We start from the raw sequence: 18702 nt of genomic DNA, 5'->3' as shown, positions 1-18702 counted from the left end.
AAATCCGGAAATCTCCTTGGCCCTCCATGTAGTTCAAGAGGCTCTAGACTCACTCTCTTAGTTTCCTCCCAATTTTCCCTGGCCACTTCCTTAACTTACTCCTGTCAAGGTCACGGCTAGATTCAGTCATGAGCTCTCGGGTCCCACCTGATCTAACCATCAGTAGCATGCAGGGCAGGTTGGTCACTCCTGCTGCCTCTCTGCCTTCTAGAGTATCACATGCCCAGCCCCTGTCTCCCTAGAAGACAGCATATCAATTCTCTCATTTATGGACTCAGGCGCCATTACCTCTCACCTTGGTCACTAGAAGATTCTGGTTCCCTGCTTGCAAATGCTCCAACTCCAGAATTCACATCAGAATAGCTCCAGAAGAGCAAGCACTCTCCTCTCCTTAAAATCTGCCAATTCCTTTTTATCTCCTTGGTAGTGGTGGCACATATGCCTAGAATCCCAGCACTTAGGAGGCTGAAGCAGAAGAAGTGCCGTGAATTCTAAGGCAGCCTGGGCTACATAGCAAAATCCTGCAGAAGGGAGGGAGGGAGACAGGCAGGAAGGCAGGAAGAAGCAAGGAAGCAAGGAAGGAAAATTCAAGCTACAAATAATTATCAGTTTTCTAAGCCAGGCATGGTGGCACACACCTGCAATCTGAAGACAGAAGAGGAGGATCTCAAAACTACTTTGAGCTAGATAGCAAGATCTGACAGAATGAGGGGGCAGAAAGAGATCAATTGATCAGATTTATTGATCTAGCAGTCACATGGCAAATAGTAAAAGAAAACAGGTGAAATTATTAATTCCAATAATATTTTATTTAGCTCAATATATCCAAAATGTTATTTCAACACTGAATTCATGAAAAATTTAAATATTGTAGTCTCTTTATGCTAATATTTGAAATGGTGTATAATTTATGCAGAGAACATCTCAATTAGCACCATCATATTTCAAATGCTCAGGGGCTCCATGTGGCCAAGCGGCTGCTATTCTGGACAGCATGTGCTTTCACCAAAACTAAACAAACCCATTGAAATGAAGAATGCCTTATGTATTTATTCTTTGTTTTTAACTTAAGAGTCCAAAACAGTTTTATGGTTTGTTAGTTTTGTCAAAAAAACCTTCAAAGGGTAGCACAAAATGAGAACATATTCTGAGAATCGCTTCTGTCAAGGTAACTGGCTTAGTGCTCTAACTGCAAAGAGTGAATGCCCCTTCCCCTCGTCCCTTTGATTAAGAAACAAGTTAAACCCAGGAAGAGTCTGTAATCTTACCTACGTTAGCATAAAATAATCATTATTTTCAAATAGAACTATTAAAAGTTCAGTTCAATTCCCACTAGAATGGAATGGATCTCAGGTTAAACAAATTTCCCCCACATTAAAGAACAATTTCCATGTAGTAACAGTTACTTTAAAATTTTTATTAGCAATTTTTGTATCTGTAATTTGTCATGTTTTATAACAAAGTAAAATGAATCTGAAGGACACCCCCTTTCAAACATGCAATACGTGCATTTAAGTCCTCACTGTCTTTTAAGGCTAAAGCAGTATGTACATATAGAAAATGTTTTCATTGCTTTTTTTATTATCAGGGCGTTAACTTCTTCAGAGTCTCATTATTTGCAGATACTCATTTATTAGAATTATCATTATTATCCAATGACAAAATTTAAAGAACGTAATTAAAGTGTACAATATTTTAGAACCTCAGAGTTCTGACATTCTACATTGTGTGTGTGTGTGTGTGTGTGCGCGCGCGCACACGCGCGCGCGTGCACGCACGCAAGCCAAGAGGCCAGAGAAGGATGTGGCGTGTTCCTCTATGTTCCAGATTTTAAAGCTTACAATGAACAGGGGGGCAGCACTTAACCTACCAGCAGCTCTGAGCTGTCATCAAAGGTCTCCTACAAACTGTCTCCAGCAAACCGGCCGGCCCTGAGTCAGATCACTGAGGCAGAGAAGCTGCAGGCTCCAAGTATCTCAATTCTTTTAACCCTGAAAAGCAATGAAAGGCTTGTGTTACAACCAGGATAGCCCTCCAGCAGGAGACAGTCTAGAGAGAAACAATCTGTTTCACTCTTCTTCCTGTTTTAAATGAGGGACCTGGTCACTTTTGGCCAGCCTGACCCTTCACCCAATAGAAATCCGCTGTATCTAGATGGATGTTTGGTCATACAGCTGAAGACACTTCTGAAAGTGAAAATGGAACATTTAAGACAGCAGCCAGGCACTGCGGTGCAGCCCAGAATCCAGGCACTTGGGAGGCCAAGGCAGGAGGACTACCGTGAGCTGGAGGCAGCCCAGGATACAGAGAGCACTCTGTCTCAGACACAGTAAGGGAGGAGAGAGAAGAAGGGGAAAAAATAACTGACTTATTGACCAATAACTGGTTTATTACATTGGGCTTATTTTAAAATACAAATGTCAGTGTAAAGCTACATTAAAGCAAAATTTTAGAGAATTCTCTACATATTATATGAACACCAAAATCGTCGCAGTCTAGTCTTGGCATGTACTGTACAAAACACACTGTCATGAGCTCATTGTTTTAAAATTTCCCTAAATGTCAGAATCTTTTTCAAAGCTTCATTTCATGTTAAATCAGCTGAAGCCTCCAACTCCTTCCATTGACCCTACTCCAGTGGTATTTTAACAAGAAAATGTTCTTTATACCTGCTGGGAATCCTGGGAAGCTAAAAACCCATCCTGTTGAATGGAGGCTGTTCTCAACTGCACATTTTCCTCAGAACTGTGAATACTTCATCCTAAGTATTTCATAGATACTGTCTTTTTGCCTTCACTAGGGCTCACTAAAGCACAGGCAGCTTTTTCCCAGTACAAACTAAACTCTGTTACTTCCCACCTCAGAACTTCTAAAGGCTCCCACTGAGCTCCAGATATGACCCTTAATCTCCTGCCAGGCCTCCAAAGCCCCACATGGCCTGATCCTCTTCCCTACTAAACTGGCCTTTCTCTCAGATGCCCTGGTGGGCTTTGGAGGCTCTCTTTCCTCCACTGGACCACTTCCCTCTCCCATGCCGTTCTTTGATATGTTTCCAATCCAAATGACACCATGCCATCCTCCTCTCCCTCTTCAAAGTTCTCTGTATTTCCAACACTGCATTTATCTATTTGGGTCTTTTTAGGAAGCCTATCTTTGAAAACACCTCATGCACTACACTGGATCTGACTGTTGTTATCTGGAAAGAGACAAAGCTATGCAGATGCTCAAACTGGACGGTGGGAAGAAAAGTGAAGGACCGTCTCATGGTGGCTGCTTTCCTTCCACAAGGCTCTTGAGCACTCTCCTCAGGTCTATCTTTAATTGCCTAACTCTCCCAAGGTGCTTCTCGGTCTACAACTAAGTGTTTTCAACAGCTTCTTCACATGTAAGTTCATCCTTCAAGAGCTCACTTCTCTCTCTAATCCCCAGACCGTAAGCCTCTGCTTGTTCTCAGTAGACTCTGTAAGAGTAGTAGACTCTAGATAAGCTCTATAGCAATGCTGCTGGGCATGGTGGCTCACATCTGCATTCCCAGCAAGTGGGAGACTGAGGCAGGTGGACTTCCATGAATTCCAGCCAAGCCTGGGCTACATACTGAATTTGAGAACAGTCTGGGCTATAATGTTATACCTTGTCTCAAAAATAAGTAATGTTTTATGAAATCTGAGCTAAAGCTGGAGAAAACTGCATTCTGCTGCAATTACTCCATTCTTGAATACTATCTTGCTTCATTTCACCAAGGCATTTGAAGCCATTTGCATTACCTCCTGAAGAGTCATCACCCTGTAATTTAATGGACAGAAATTACATCTTTAATATGTTATTGTTTTCCTTAAGTATCAATATAAATTAATACTGATAAAATCAGGAGAGGAAACATATATATATAATGATATCTTGTATAAAAATTAAATAAAATAAAAGGCCAGTATTGTATCTCACAGTACAGACTTACATAGCCTGCAAGAAGCCCCGGATTCATGTCCCAGCAACACAACACAACAAAACAAAAACCAAGGGCAGGCATATGTATGACCATCATCAATAAGCTCATGTGCTAGGGACTTAATCCACACTATTTATTTAATGTTTTTTTAAAACTATATGGCCAGGTATAAGCATCCCTGCAATCTCAGCACTTAGGAGGCAGTGGCAGGAGGACTGAGGCATGTTCAAGCCTAGCTTCAGCCTACAGAGTGAGAGTGACCCTGTCTCAGAAAATCAAGGGCAGGGGATATAGCTCAGTGGCAGTGTTAGTCTGGTTCTGGGTTCCATTGCCAGCACCAACGAACAAACAAATCAACCTGTATATACATCCTCAGACTTAAAGGTTATACACAGTGCCTCTTACATTGTTGGCTAGGTGGGATCTGGCTTCAGGGAGCAGAAATTATTGGTCTTGTACTACTGTTATGAGCAGCTGGCAATTAACATCTGTCTGAGAACTTAAAGGCAGGCTAGGGCCTTTTTTAGCTAATTCATCCTGGTCAACCCAAGGGAAAGAGCGAGCATTCTTGAAAGAAACTGCACTTCTACCATGACACTCTCTCAGTTCAGATTTCCATGGGAAGACAGGCAGTTGGCTACAGTTGTCCCTCACATAGTTCAGGCACAAGCTGCTGCTTCCCTGGTTCCATTAGTTATGAATAGTTAAGCTGCTTCATTATAAAAACTTCTATTAATGAATACAAGCTCTGAACACTAAAGATTCTATTGTTGCCCTTTACTCTGAAGTGAACTAGACTTCTGTGAAGGCCAAAAATATTAGGCCAGCTCTTAAAATTCCATGAAAAATGTTGTTTGCTTCCTTCAATGCTTAAAAGCTTCATACTAATCATCAAAATAAAGTATCTCCACTGGAGTCATTTTTTAGAGGACAGAAGGGGAATGGAATACTATGTGAAACCACGCTCACAACATTTATTTTATAAAAAATGAAATGTAATGGTCCTACTAACAAAGGTGATTTTCGAACCCCCTTTCTTTAGCATGGTTCCAGACAGCATGGGCCCTGGGCTTGGTGCCCCTAGAACTCCTTTCTACTCACCTGCCCTGTGCCCAGGACACATACCTCCTGGCCACCTCCCAGCAAACCCAATTCACGTGAGCTGTTCTCCTGGATCTTTTACGTAACTGTGGTTAAAGGTATTTTTTGCTAGACTCTTTAAACAAAGATCCACGTGGTAACTTTCTGCTTAGTTCCAGGAAATGTTTGGTTTCTGCAGATATTTATGTGCTACTGGTTGTCAACACATGCAAACTATGTAATTCTGTGTTTTTCTTTTTCTCACTTTAGCAACTTAGAAAGTGTAAAACAAAATATATTACCAACTCTAACACTGATAGAATACCTAATTCTGCAAAAAAATTTTTAGGTGAGGCTGATTTTGTTTTTTCTAAGTTTCTTTTGCCTTTGGACTGAAATGTGGTAATATCATAATTGGCCTGCCTATAAGTTCCAGAATAAAATGACAAAGGAAGAAAACTCAGTGGTGTTTTTTCCACTGTGAAGGGGTAAATGCTCAGAGTTAAATTCTGTGTTCTCCTCTATAAAGAAAGGAAACAGCCTTCTAAGCCTCTTTATGCAAACTCTATCCACAATACTTGACTAAGTTACCCAAATACACTCTTGGTTGAATTTCCCTAGCAACACTTGAAAGCTGTGACGCACGCCTGGCAGGGGCAGGCGATCTTTGTTGAGTTCGAGGCCAGCCTGGTCTACATAGTGAGTTCCAGAACAGCTGGAGCTACAAAGAGACCCTGTCTCAAAAAGACCAAAAAAAAAAAAAAAAAAAAGTTTCTTCAACTACTATTTTGAAAACTAAAATATGTTTTAAAGGGTGAGTAAACAGCTTTCTGGCAGGTGTACAGCCAGGGCAGATTACTCAGGTTGCTACAAGTAACCAGCAGGGGTCTTTTCAGCTCTTTTAACACTGACATTCCATAGGAGGTGGCTCTTACTGAGGGGTTAATGTAGTAAGTGACTACAGTGTCAATCAGAATTGGGAAGGTGCTTATTTTTGTATTATATGTATCTTCCTCTTCCTCAATTTATAACTACAAAGCTTCAGAGAAGAAAGTAAATGTTCTAAGGGAAAATAGGAACAAAAGATAGGAGGGAGAAAGGGAGAGAGGAGAGAGGAGAAGGGAGAGGGAGAGGAGAGAGGAGGGGAGGGAGGGGAGAGGAGGGAGGGAGGGTAGAGAGGGAGCGGGGAGAGAGAGAGGAGGGAGAGAGGGAGAGAGGAGGGGGAGAGCGGAGAGGACAGACAGAAAGGATAGAGAGAAGAAGAAAGGGAGGAAGGGAGGGGGAGAGGGCAAGGGAGGACAAACAAGCACAGTATACAAATCTGTAAGACACAAGTCTGCTTCAACTCAGTCATTAACTTTAGTTTTACATTCTCTGGTAGAGAAAGCAAAAAGGGAAAAACGATCCATTACAAACTTATCTCTAGGAATAATGGGAAGGTAAGTCTCAGGAGGAAATATGACTTGTGCTGGCATTTAAATCTAAGAACTACTTTTCTAGCAAATCATCATACAAGTACTACACAGGGGTCTTCAAAGCTGTCCTTGGAGGATACGCTGGTTCATTCAGACTTAAAACTTTCTTATAGCATGTAACATATACAATGCAAACACAAAGCTCTCTGATAATCTAGATAAATAAAAAATAGAACCTAGACAACGTGCAACAGAACTTCTTGTATTGATGAACAAGTGATATATCTACTTTCAAATATGGCTTAGTGTTAACTCAGAAGTGACTGAATGAATGACTGGGACCTGTGGACCAAATAGGCCTCATCCCTTACTACAGAACTACATCTCAGTCAGGAAATTTTAACTAGATTTAACTTTAGAAGCCATCTCTGAAGAGTAAGAACCTACCCATTGAACAGTACTAGTTTTTAGGTGTGGTTTTTTTTGTTTTGTTTTTTGTCTTTTTGAAACAGGGTCTCCCTGTAGCCCCAGCTGTCCTAGAACTCACTATGTAGACCAGGTTGAAAAAAATACATATGTAACATGCTGGGCACAATGTATGCAAACTTTAATCCCAGCACTCAGGAGGCAAAGACAGGTAGATCTCTGTGCATTCAAGGCCAGCCTGGTCTACATGGCGAGTTCCAGGTCAGGTGGTGCTGCACAGTGAGACGCTGTCTCCAAAAAAAGACAAACAGACCAAAAAAAAAAAAATTAAAAAATGGGGCTAGAGATGGCTCAGTGGTTAAGAGCACTGACTGTTCCTACAGAGGACCTGGGTTCGATTCCCAGCAACCACATGGCACCTAACAACTGTCTGTAATTCCAGTTCCAGGGAGATCCGACGCCCTCTTCTGACCTCCAAGGGCACTACACAACATGGGTACACTTACATGCAGGCAGGACACTCATACACATAAAATAAAAGTAGCAGGGGCTAGAGAGATGGCTCAGTGGTTAAAAGCACTGTCTGCTCTTGCAGAGGACCCGGGTTTGATTCCTAGCACCCACATGGCGGCTACAAACCATCCTTAACTCCAGTTACACACAGGCAATACATTCATACACATAAGATAAAAATAATAAATAAAATATTTTTTTTAAAGTAATAAAATATTTTAAATATTTAAAAATAAATAAATATAAAAATAAAACACGGTATTTTTTTAAAAATGACAAATTATACTATGTTTATATTCAAATTTAATGAAACTACAACTCTCCTAATAGTTAAAGATCAGAACTTAAGGGGCTGGAGAGATGGCACAGTGGTTAAGGAATTGGCTGCTCTTGCAAAAGACCTGGGTCTGGTTCCCAGCACCCATAGGGTGGCTAACAAGTGTCTGTAACTCCAGTTCCAGGGGATCCAACACCCTCTTCTGGCCTCCACAGGCTCTGCATATACATGGTACATTTACATCAGGCAAAACACTCATACACTTAAAAATAGTTCAAGGCCAGCCTGGTCTACATAGTGAGTTCCAGGCAGCTGGGGCTACAGGGAGACCCTGTCTCAAAAAAGACAAATAAATAAATAAATTTAAACAATTTTTTTAAATGATCAGAATTTAAGGGTAGTAAGTCCAAGTTATGAAGGTAACTCAGCTCTAGTGAGCGCTGCATTTTTTATATTTTGTTTGGACATCCTGTGCAGTGCCCACAAGGGATTTCAAATGACACTGTGAACTACCCAATTACCAAAGGCCACACACAGAGCCACCTGCTCAGGAAGCCTGGAAGAAAGCACAGCTTACATGGAGAGGACTGAAGAGAAACAGATTGCTTCTGTTAAGTTTCAGGTGCTGCTCTCCACAGGAGGAAGGGTCCACATGAACAGTCTCTCTGGCATCAGATGACCACTCAGGAAATGAGTTATCACAAGGGTGGGGACACAGCATGTGGCTTGGAGGCCTCGCACAAACAGAAACTGGTGTGTCATCATCTAGCAGCCACAGCCATAGTTTCCGGAGTTCCCATGAAAGACACACACCCAGTTCTGCAAAAGTGAGGACCCCGAGGGAAGTGCTAACTTACAGCATCAAGAATTCAAAGTTCACAAACAGTTCCTTCTAGTACCACAGGCAGGCTTACCAAATAGAGGTCACATTTACCAAGTGTTGCTAGGCAACATGGTTGACATTCTCTTTATCAAGGAAGGTTTGGAGAAGTGAGAAGAAAACCCATTCAAGGTTAGATGAGTTCTTAAAGAATAATAAATGGTTTTAGTCATTCTTTCAGCCACTTTATTAAAAAATAAAACCTAACCTATCAGAAACAGAACTCTGTTTAGCTTCATTTAAAAAAGTTACAACAAAATTACAATTTTACTGTTAAATGTAAATAGCTAGAAAAAGCAACGAAGATGACTATAGTTACTACTGTACTCAACAATATAATAGAAATCTTAGTTGATTAATTAAAAAGATAGAAATGAGGGGCTGGACAGATGGGTCAGTTAGTAAAGCACTTGCTGTGCAAGCATGAAGAACTGAGTTCAGATCCCCAGTAGCCACAAAAAAGCCAAGCACAGCAGTGTGAGGTGGTGGCAGAGACAGGCAGATCCCCGGAGCTTGCTGGCCATCCAGCCTAGTGAAATCTGTGAGCATCAGGTTCCATGAGAGACTCTGTCTTTAAAAATAGGGTGGACAACACCCACAAGGCAGCTACGAACCATCCTTAACTCCAGTTCCAGGGGAATCCGGAGCCCTCTTCTGACCTCCGCAGCATTACATGACATGGGTGCGCTCACATACATGCAGGCGATACACTCATACACATAAAATAAAAATAATAAATAAAGTATTTTAAAATAGGGTGGAGAGAAATGGAGGAAGAAGCCAGGCATCAAGTTCTGGCCTCCACAGGTGCACACACCCATGCACACATGTGCGTGTACACACACCCACACCCACACACAAAGAAACGAAATAGAAAATTTAAACTCTACCTTCAACTGGTAATGGTTTTATATAGAAAATTGAAAAGGAAAACTACTGGAATAAAAGGTAAGTTCATCAATGGTCTTGGATATAAACTCACTACACAAAAATTAACTCATAATTTAAGCTAAAAGCGACTTCATGTAATAGGAAAAGATGCCACAGTTAAAATATAAATTAAAACTGTAAGCTTTCTAAGAATAAGTCTGGCAAAAAAAATCTTCCAAAGTTTTATGAGAAAAATCACAGAGATGAACAAATACTGTTTGTGGGTCCAAGACGTAGTAAATACCCCTAACTCAAATGTGAACCCACTGGTTTTAATAAAACTTTCTAAAGGGTTTTTCAGGGACTATGGTTAAATTGATTCTAAAATTCCCAAGAAAATGGTTCAAGCATAGCCCTCACAAATTTGAAGAAAAGTTAGGTAACTTGCTTCCCAGAAATTATGGTTTTATATTAAATCACCATATATAAAACATTAAGGATAAATGCAAAGTGCTGAACACTCAGGAAAGGACTCATTATTTTAGAAACGTTTGTGTGTGTGTGAATGTGTGTGTGTCTGTATGTAAGCAGGTCCATGTGCACGCATGTGTATGTGGAAGCCAGAGCACGCCTTCTAGTGTCATTTCTCAGGCACAATCTACATTTTAAAAGCATGCTGTCTCACTGGCCTGGAACGCAGCAAGTAAGTAAGCAAGCTGGCAGAGCCCCACAGATCCACCTTCATTTCCCCAGCACTGTGATTACAGGTGCGCACCACCTACACCTGGCTTCTTGTATTTAGGGATTGTACTCAGGCCTCATCAAGCACTTCATCAACGGAGCCGTCTCCACCGCCCCTTTTCAGAAATTTGACATAGGATCACAGTGACCATGAAAATCAGTGGAGAAAGGATGGACTATTGACTAAGAGCTATCACGAGGCACAGGCTATCTCTAAGGAAATAAAGTTAAATCCAGAGAAACAGTTTTAGGCTAACCAAAGATTTAACTATAAAGATAAAAATTTGAAAACTTCAGAAAAAGTCTTCAGTGTTGTAGATGTAGCTCAGCACCAGAATCCTTGTCTAGTATGCGCAAGGCTGTGGGTCTGACCTCGTCTGCCAAAACAGTAAAACAAAACCAACCACTTAAAAGCAAAATCCTTGTGATATTTAAAATATGCAAAACATAGAAATTATGAAGGACTGATAAATGTATTTTAGATGGCAAACAATAGAAAGACAATCAAAGGAATGGCAGAAAGTATTTATAAGCCATGCAATTGACAAGGTGTTAATATCTAAAATGTTATAAGCAACAGTAATCCATACCTGTCCCAGGAACTTTGTGTCTATTTTCAGGATAAGATGAATAGATACTATAAACGCAGCAGGCACTGGGCATTACTTGATCCTAAAGATACAGTAATGAACCAAAAGAGGTTCCTACTCACAGGGAGCTAAGGTCAGCTATGGTACTGTGGGATCACAACAGTACTGCAAAGCCCTGAGGGGAGATACACAGGGACCCAGGAGGGAGCTTTATTGGCAATTAGGTAAAAATCTCAAGCAAGATTATCTTCATGGAACAAGAAATCCCATAATATATATGACCAAATGCATGAAATCCAGTGGGGAGAACTATGGGGGTACAAAGAAGGGAGGGGGGTCTAAATATGATCAAGATGTACTGTATGAAAATAAAACAATAAAATAAAGTAAATCCAAGGGAGGATAGGATGGCTCAGTGATGCAAAAAGGTGTTAATTGTAGCCATCTTTCTTCTCTTCTGTCCTCAGTGTCATGACTGGTGCTTGGCTGTCCCCCCGCCACCACCACCACCACTTCCTAGATGCAAGATGGCTGGAGCTCATCCACATCAGGCAGGTAACTGCTTATCTGGAAGGAGCATCTTTCCTGAAGATCCCTAGCAGACTTTTCTTTATGTCTCATGGGCCAGAATTGGTTCGTGCTCAATGTCATCACTCAGCAAGAATGAATCTCCATTACAGGCACAGGCTGAGATGGGGACCTGCGTTCACATTCATCAAAGCAGGTGCATGTGCAGAGAAGAGTGGATTCTTGCACAAACTGAGTTTCTGTTAGAAAAGAAAAGAGCAAGCTGATGCATAGGCACACACCTGGAATCCGGCACTGGGGGCACTGAGGCAGGAGGATAGCAAGTTTGAGAACAGCCTGGGCTACAGTAAGGAAAAGGAAAATGGGGAAGGGGGGAAGGGGGGAAGGAAGGCAGAGAGAAGGGATAAGGAGAGAAGAGGAGAAAGGGAGGGGGCCAAAAGAAGGGAGATGGGAGGGGAAAGGAAAAGGCAGAGAGAGAAGGTTGCAAGGAATGCCACCCAGGCAACATGCTACAGTCAGGAAAATATATTTCCTTTGTTGACAGCATGACATTCAGTACTAACAGGAAACACAAGGAAACAAAAGACTACCTGCCTTTAAGCAACAGCATAAAACCAGAATTTTAATAAAAAGAAATGCCAAATGAAATCAACATAGTGTGAAGTGAACAACACAGAGGTCGGGAGATCACAGAGCAGCAGAAGCAGATCAGGTTGTGCATAACAAGAGGCCAATTCTGAAAGAACTGGGTATACAAATCTGGGTATAGAAATCTGGGCCTGTTTCCAGGTGTGTAGCAACTAAACACCAAGTGCACAGTCAAAGGCAGTGGCTATTCCTAACCATAGTTACCCTGCTCATTTTATTTACAACCAAGGACATGTGCAAATAAAGTAGTAGTGTAGTCTATTTTAGACCCATTCTTTATGAAAACTGTGACATCTTCAAACTAGCTCGTCTGTTCTTCAATTTGATAACACACTCACAGCACTTCAACAGTGCTCTTTTCTCTAGTTGTGTTTTTCCCGCTTTTCCAGTGAAAAAGATGCAGGAGTGAACCCGAGTCCAGAGTCAGGCCTCCGTGGTCTCCTAGTGCCAGTTGCTGAGAATGACAGCATCTGTGTTATCTACCATGGAAAATAGCGCAGAACTCCTTCTGTTCTCTACTTTTCTTCCACACGTGCAATGACACCCCCAAAAACAACATCTCAGACACTGTTCATAATCAAACCAAGCTGAGATGAGCAAGAGTCACCATCATACATGCCTCCGTTGTCATTTCCTGGCCCAACTCAAAAAGCAATGTCAAGTATTCTTTCTGTTTTGTCTGCTTGTTTCTTGTACATGATTTCATCTTTACTGTACCTATAGCAACCTCACGCACTCAGTTTCTCCATGACAAGTCACCATCGAAAGTATTTGTGCTTCTGCTTTGCAGAACATTCACACGTAACTAAGCTCTTGCTGACTAGAACTCTTAGTCACACAGATGGGGCTCTACTTCCAGCCAGACCCAAAGTCCCACAACATTTCTTGGAAGCAACAGAGGCATCACAGTTACCTGAGAAAAGACTACCAGGTCAGCAGGGAGGGCCAAGTGCTGACCAGCAATGCTGTCCACAAAGACGTGGTCAAAACATCAAGTGTCTGTTTCATAAATAGCATTTTAGACATAAGTAGGCTAAGTCTGGGGAGGGGTTTAGGAATGAATAAGTGTTAAGTACATCTAGACAAACACTAGCCCCCAAAACAATGAATAATTCCAAGAAAAACAAAAAGTTATCCCAGCTGTGAATAATGTCTTCCAGGTCATTATGATATAAATGCTTAACATTATTCAAAATTTAATTGTTATCACAACCAGAGGGCAGAAGGGCTCTGCATATAAGGTGGGGGTATATAGGAAAGATAAGTATAAGAAATCAAATTTGTGAATATTTAATGAGTCAGTACACACAAAGTGGTTGGAACATCACCTGGCAGACAGCAACTATCTGATAGAACACAAGGAAAATGCATCATTGTGTGCATGTTTTCAACGCTGTGGCACATTCAACAGCATGCTTTCAAACTAATCCTATGACTTTCATAAACAAAAATCTGATTTTATTCCTAGGTTCAAATGGTGTCAACTAAATAAACAAACTGTGACTCATGATCCATGCATGCACTGCTGTAATAAAATCTGAAAATAAAATTCCTTTCTAGATTTTTTTCCTTCTCCAGCTCTTTTTCTATTTATAAATATTTGATTTGTTTAGAAATTGTCTCTTAAAATGCATCTAATAAATTAATCATGATTAAAAGTGAAGTTACTGATTTATCAAGAAGTAAAATGCAAACTACTGACAATAACCAAGTAAATTGTCTGTCACTAGATGGCACTGTCCTGGATAATTTTATGAAATCTAGCAAAATGAGATTTAAAGTGATTTGCCAAATTGTAAAACTAGTTTTAGCTACCCTGTTTTTTAAGGTATTACACCATTTCAAAAACAGTTATGATACAATCTAGTTAAAAATTTATAAACTAATTTGATATACCAAATTACGTCTGATATCTTTTAAGCAGAAATAATTCCAAATGTCTTTCCCTGTTTCCAAAACAAGTATGGGAATGTATTTCATTACAGAAATGTGCTGGTTTGTGCTGTTACTGACTTGGTTAAAGGGAACTACATTTCCCAGAATTCCTTTCCATATGTGGCTTTAGGGCAGAGTTAGCAGGCAAGAATTTACTTGAGATCTGGAAAGAGGAACTGCAGCAGTTCCTTCTCTCAAGGGTCGCTACTACCTTTGGGGTTGAATACGTCATGTTGGATGGGGCTCCAGCCTGTCCCCAGACCCTTCAGCTCCATATCCAGTCCTTTCCCAAATACTGAACCCACTGGTTGTACAAAGGCCCTGGGTCCATCACCAGGTACTTGGAGGGACACAAAGGTAGCACTCAAGAAATATTTCCAAACCGAGCAAAGTACATTTAGCAATCTGTAAGTCAATAAATGACATGACTTCTCACTGCTTCAATGCAGTTAGTGATAATGTTCTGTCCATAAGACAGAATCACACAATCTTTTGCAGTTACAGGTGACTGTGCATCACCCAAATGTGGGTGTGGGGAACTAAACTCGTATCTTCTGCAAAAGCACTATGTACTCTTAACCACTTAGCCATCTCCCCAGTCCCACATACCGTTTTATAAAAAGAAAAGAGAGGAGCAAGACAGTGAGATAAAGAAGTCCAACTCTATACAAATTCTTTATTATCAAATCATTACTTGGTAGTTTTATTCCATTTTTCTGAAACCTTAATATTTATAGCCAGTCAAACCCCAAATTTTGACAGTCAGCCACCAACATGGCTCTTGAGAAAGGCATGGTATATCAGGCCTAGACAGGTGCACCAAATACGCTCAACAAGTACATATTAGAGGAATGGATGATGTGAGTCACCATCATCTCTGTACGAGTCTGATTTGACTCCCTAATATCAAAGATGACAAGGAACATAACCACTAGTCTACTTCCGTGTGTAACAAAGCAAGGTCCTTGCTCTGCCCTATTGTTTTTCAGGGGCATCTCTGTTAATGTCATGCAGTGTGGGTGACTGCTTCCACAGAAGAGAATTCCCCAAACTTTATCTCTAACACTGAACTTACTGTAAAGTCACAATCCCTGGGCCCATGCCTCAGCATTCCATTCATATATATGTGCTACTGTTCACAGAGGAATCATATTCTGGGATTGCTAAATCTTTTACAATCACTGTCTCCTTTAGGCCGCTAGCACCCTATGCCATAGGTATGTACCCCCTTTTGACATGTGCACAATGTGGAACCTTATGCAGTTGAAGATGACTGAGGAGCATTTTCTTTTCAAGATTCTACATTTGGCCCATATCAACACCAAGATCTGAGGCTGGGTGGAGTTTTATTATAGAATTTGAGTTCTCAGTCATCAAACGATACTGTATCCCTTTCCCCAATTAGATCACACAACAGAGGAAATAAAGCCTGCATCTGATTTTGTGTGTGTGCACCTGTGTGTGAAGACTAGAGGTCAACCTCAACTGCAACGCCTCAGTTACCATACCCACCTTGGTTTTTGAAACATGGTCTCTCATTGGTCTGTCTCGAGCTCACCAAGTAGATAGGCTGGCTGGCCTGGGGATCCACCTGTCTCCACCTCTCCAGAGCTGGGACTCTACATGTGTGCCACCGTGCCCAGCTTTTTACGTGAGTTCTGAGAATTGAATTCAGGTCCTCATGCTGCAAGCACTTTACCAACTGGACTCACCACAGCCAGCTGATTCCCATTTTATGGTTCTTAAATATGTAACACCCTGTGTTTGGTATATGACTAAACAGAGAGTTTGAAAAATACCTGAGGTGTGACCTCTCAAACAAATGTCTTTTCCAACTGAACTGGAGAAGATCAAGTTTCATAGACATCAACAATGCAGATGACAAAGACAAAAACCAGGGCTAAAGGCGAGTTGCGGAAACCTTGTCACCACAGACCTGTGCCAGTCTGCAAGATTCCAACTTCCCTGTGGGACAAGCACTTAACAAGCAGAGCTGCAGACAGTCCAGTCTATTGATCACACTGGCTTCTCATCCCAATGAACACATAAACTTCAGGTTCTGACTCTCCTAATCCACTGTGGTTTAAGTGGGCCAAACCCAGCCATGTTCTGAGAGATGCTAATTAGTAATTTTTATCTACAGAAAGAAGGCTGTGAAAAACAGGACACCTTCTTTCCAGCCCCCTAGGGAAGGTTTCACACTTGGGTTCTGTCACCCCATCTTAATTAAATACACAGGAAATGAAATCTATGAAGACATCATTTTCTGCTTTCTGTCTACTATTAAGAACAGTCTACTTGGTGTTCCGCAGTAATAGGTTGAGAATTTGTTGGACTATACAAAAAAAATCACTATCATGTATCATGGAAATGTGAATCCTATCCATTTAGATGTTTTAAGCACAGTAACCCCACAGTACTCAATTATTGGGGTAGGCTTAACATATTTTTAATATTTTATTTATCATTTTTATTTTATGTGTAGCGTGTATTGCCTGCAATGTACCTAAGTGCATCCATGTCATGCAATGCCCACAGAGGTCAGAACAGGATGTTGGATTCCCTGAAACTGGCGTTATGGGCAGTTGTTAGCCGCCATGTGGGTGCTTGGATTCAAACCCAGGTCTTCTGGAAGAGAAGCCAGTGGTCTTAACAGCTACACTATCTCTTCAGCCTCGGCTTAACATATTCAAGTGACTCTTCTGAAACCCTGTGGTTAGCCATTCCCTGGAGTCAATTCATCTCCACAACCAGATCTGAGGTAGGGAGAGAAATCCTTTTCCTTTTGGGCCGCAGCTCTAGTCATTCCAGGGCAACAGACTTCTCTGCAGCTGCTGGACCTACCACCCCATAACTGTTTCTCCTTTCCAGAATCTTTCCCTTGCTTGAATATATTCTAAGCCTCAATCCTGTTCTCTTGAACATGGATCCTCACTTGCTGAAAAGTTTTTTTTTTTCTACTCAGAATCACCCACTCACCTGACTCAGCAAGAGTGTCACACAAATTGCATACTATAAAGATAATTTTGCTGTATCGTGTCCATTGTTCATTCCTTTACATTGGAGTATAACAGTACATCAACATTTGATTACAGTTTAAGTCTTTCAATTTTAGATAGTCAAATGTCCCCCTTTGTCTAGGATGAAAATTTTTCAACACTTAAAAATTACCTAGCTGCTATAAACACTTCGACGAAAGACATTAACTAGTTTCAAAACCTACCCAGCCTGAGTAAGACAAGCACCTTAAATGAGTAGAGCCTGCGTTTACTAATCCCCTGGAGGCTGAAACACAGGCACCACTGATGGATTAGAATTTTACAGCCCCCATCTTCAAGAAAAAACAGTGAAGAAAAAAACCCTTATCTGTCCTCCATGACATGATTGCTTGAAGGAAGACCTAAGGATGCTGACCGCCCCTCTGATTTACTCTGTTTTCACTATTACAGGAGAAGGTAATCCAATCCTCTCTGATGGTCCCAGAGAACCATTTATCCTTTTCCAAAGCATCCATGGCAGGACTAAACCTGGCTTCTGGCACTCTCCTTCCTTTACACTCATTCCAAAAAGGGCTTCGGAGAATAACTTTCTAAAATCAACACAAGCTTTAGACTGTGGGTCTCTCCAACAACTGGCCACAGGATGCAGATAAAACTCTGGAGTAGTAATCCTCTCAAAGCTTCTAAAGCAAAGCACTGAACAAAGACACACAAGGCCAGCTTCAAACTGCACCCAAAGCCCCTGCTTCCTCCCACAGTGGTCCCCAGCGCTAGGAACCACAGCTCTGTGAATGACTGGGAATTCTCTCAGGATGGTCCAGTCCAACAACCCTGGCATCTCACTGTCGTCCCTTAGATCTTCAAAGAGAAATGATTTCCACTGGCACCAGAAATTCAGAGAAATATTTATCGTTTTTTAAAAGCAAAAACCAACACTTCAGCACAGTAAATCTCAGACTGTAGCTTTTGGCTTGAAATATGGATTACTTGCATTAATATATGGTTTTAGAAGATCCTTAAAAATAAATGATTTTTTTCTCATTTTAAGTGTTTCTCCTTTTGTATTTGTGATTAAGATAGAAAGCAGAGTCAAAAAAGTTTCCTCCTTAAATCTATCCTATAGGTCTACCAACTTTGTTCCAAAAAAATAAATAAGTAAATACTAATCGGAAAAATACATCAAACAGCAAACCATAACTGTGAGCTGAATTAATTATACAACTAATTTTCCATTTGGTGGCAAAGGTCTTATTCGGTTCTTAAAAGCTTAAATACTCAGTTAGAACTGTTTAATGTCCTGAAGAGCTAGATATATTTGCTGAACGAAAGGATAACCTTACACATGTAATTCCAGAAGTGGAGGGATCTTGAGTTCTACGCCAGCCCAGGCTTCACTATGAGAAACTGTCTCAAAAACAGCAAACGAAATGCCCCAGAAAACACTGAGGTGAATTCTGATTTATGCTAAACATGAAATGAACCTTGAAAACACTTAGCAAAGGGAAATAAGCCACTCACAAAAGGACAAATTGTCTGACTCGCCTTAAGAGTTGTTTGATGGTACAGTCTGAGCCAGGGAAAGTCAAAAGGTTCTGGAGATGCATGTAGTGACGTACTTGATACCACATGTACATGTAAAGATAGCAAACAACATGCTACATGTATTTTAATGCACAATGAATACTTTTTTTAAAAGTCAGACATTTAAGGGGTTCAGTGGCTATGAGCACTTGCTGCTCTTGTAGAGGACCCCAGGGTTCAGTTCTCAGGACCCTCATGGCAGCTAGCAACCATCTATCTGTAACTCCAGTTTCAGAAGCTCTGATGCCCTATGCTGGTCCCTGTGAACACTGC

This window comes from Nannospalax galili, unplaced genomic scaffold (assembly GCF_000622305.1).
Source record: "Nannospalax galili isolate Female #2095 unplaced genomic scaffold, S.galili_v1.0 scaffold1065, whole genome shotgun sequence".
Taxonomy (NCBI): domain Eukaryota; kingdom Metazoa; phylum Chordata; class Mammalia; order Rodentia; family Spalacidae; genus Nannospalax; species Nannospalax galili.
Note: the sequence above shows the minus strand (reverse complement) of the source record.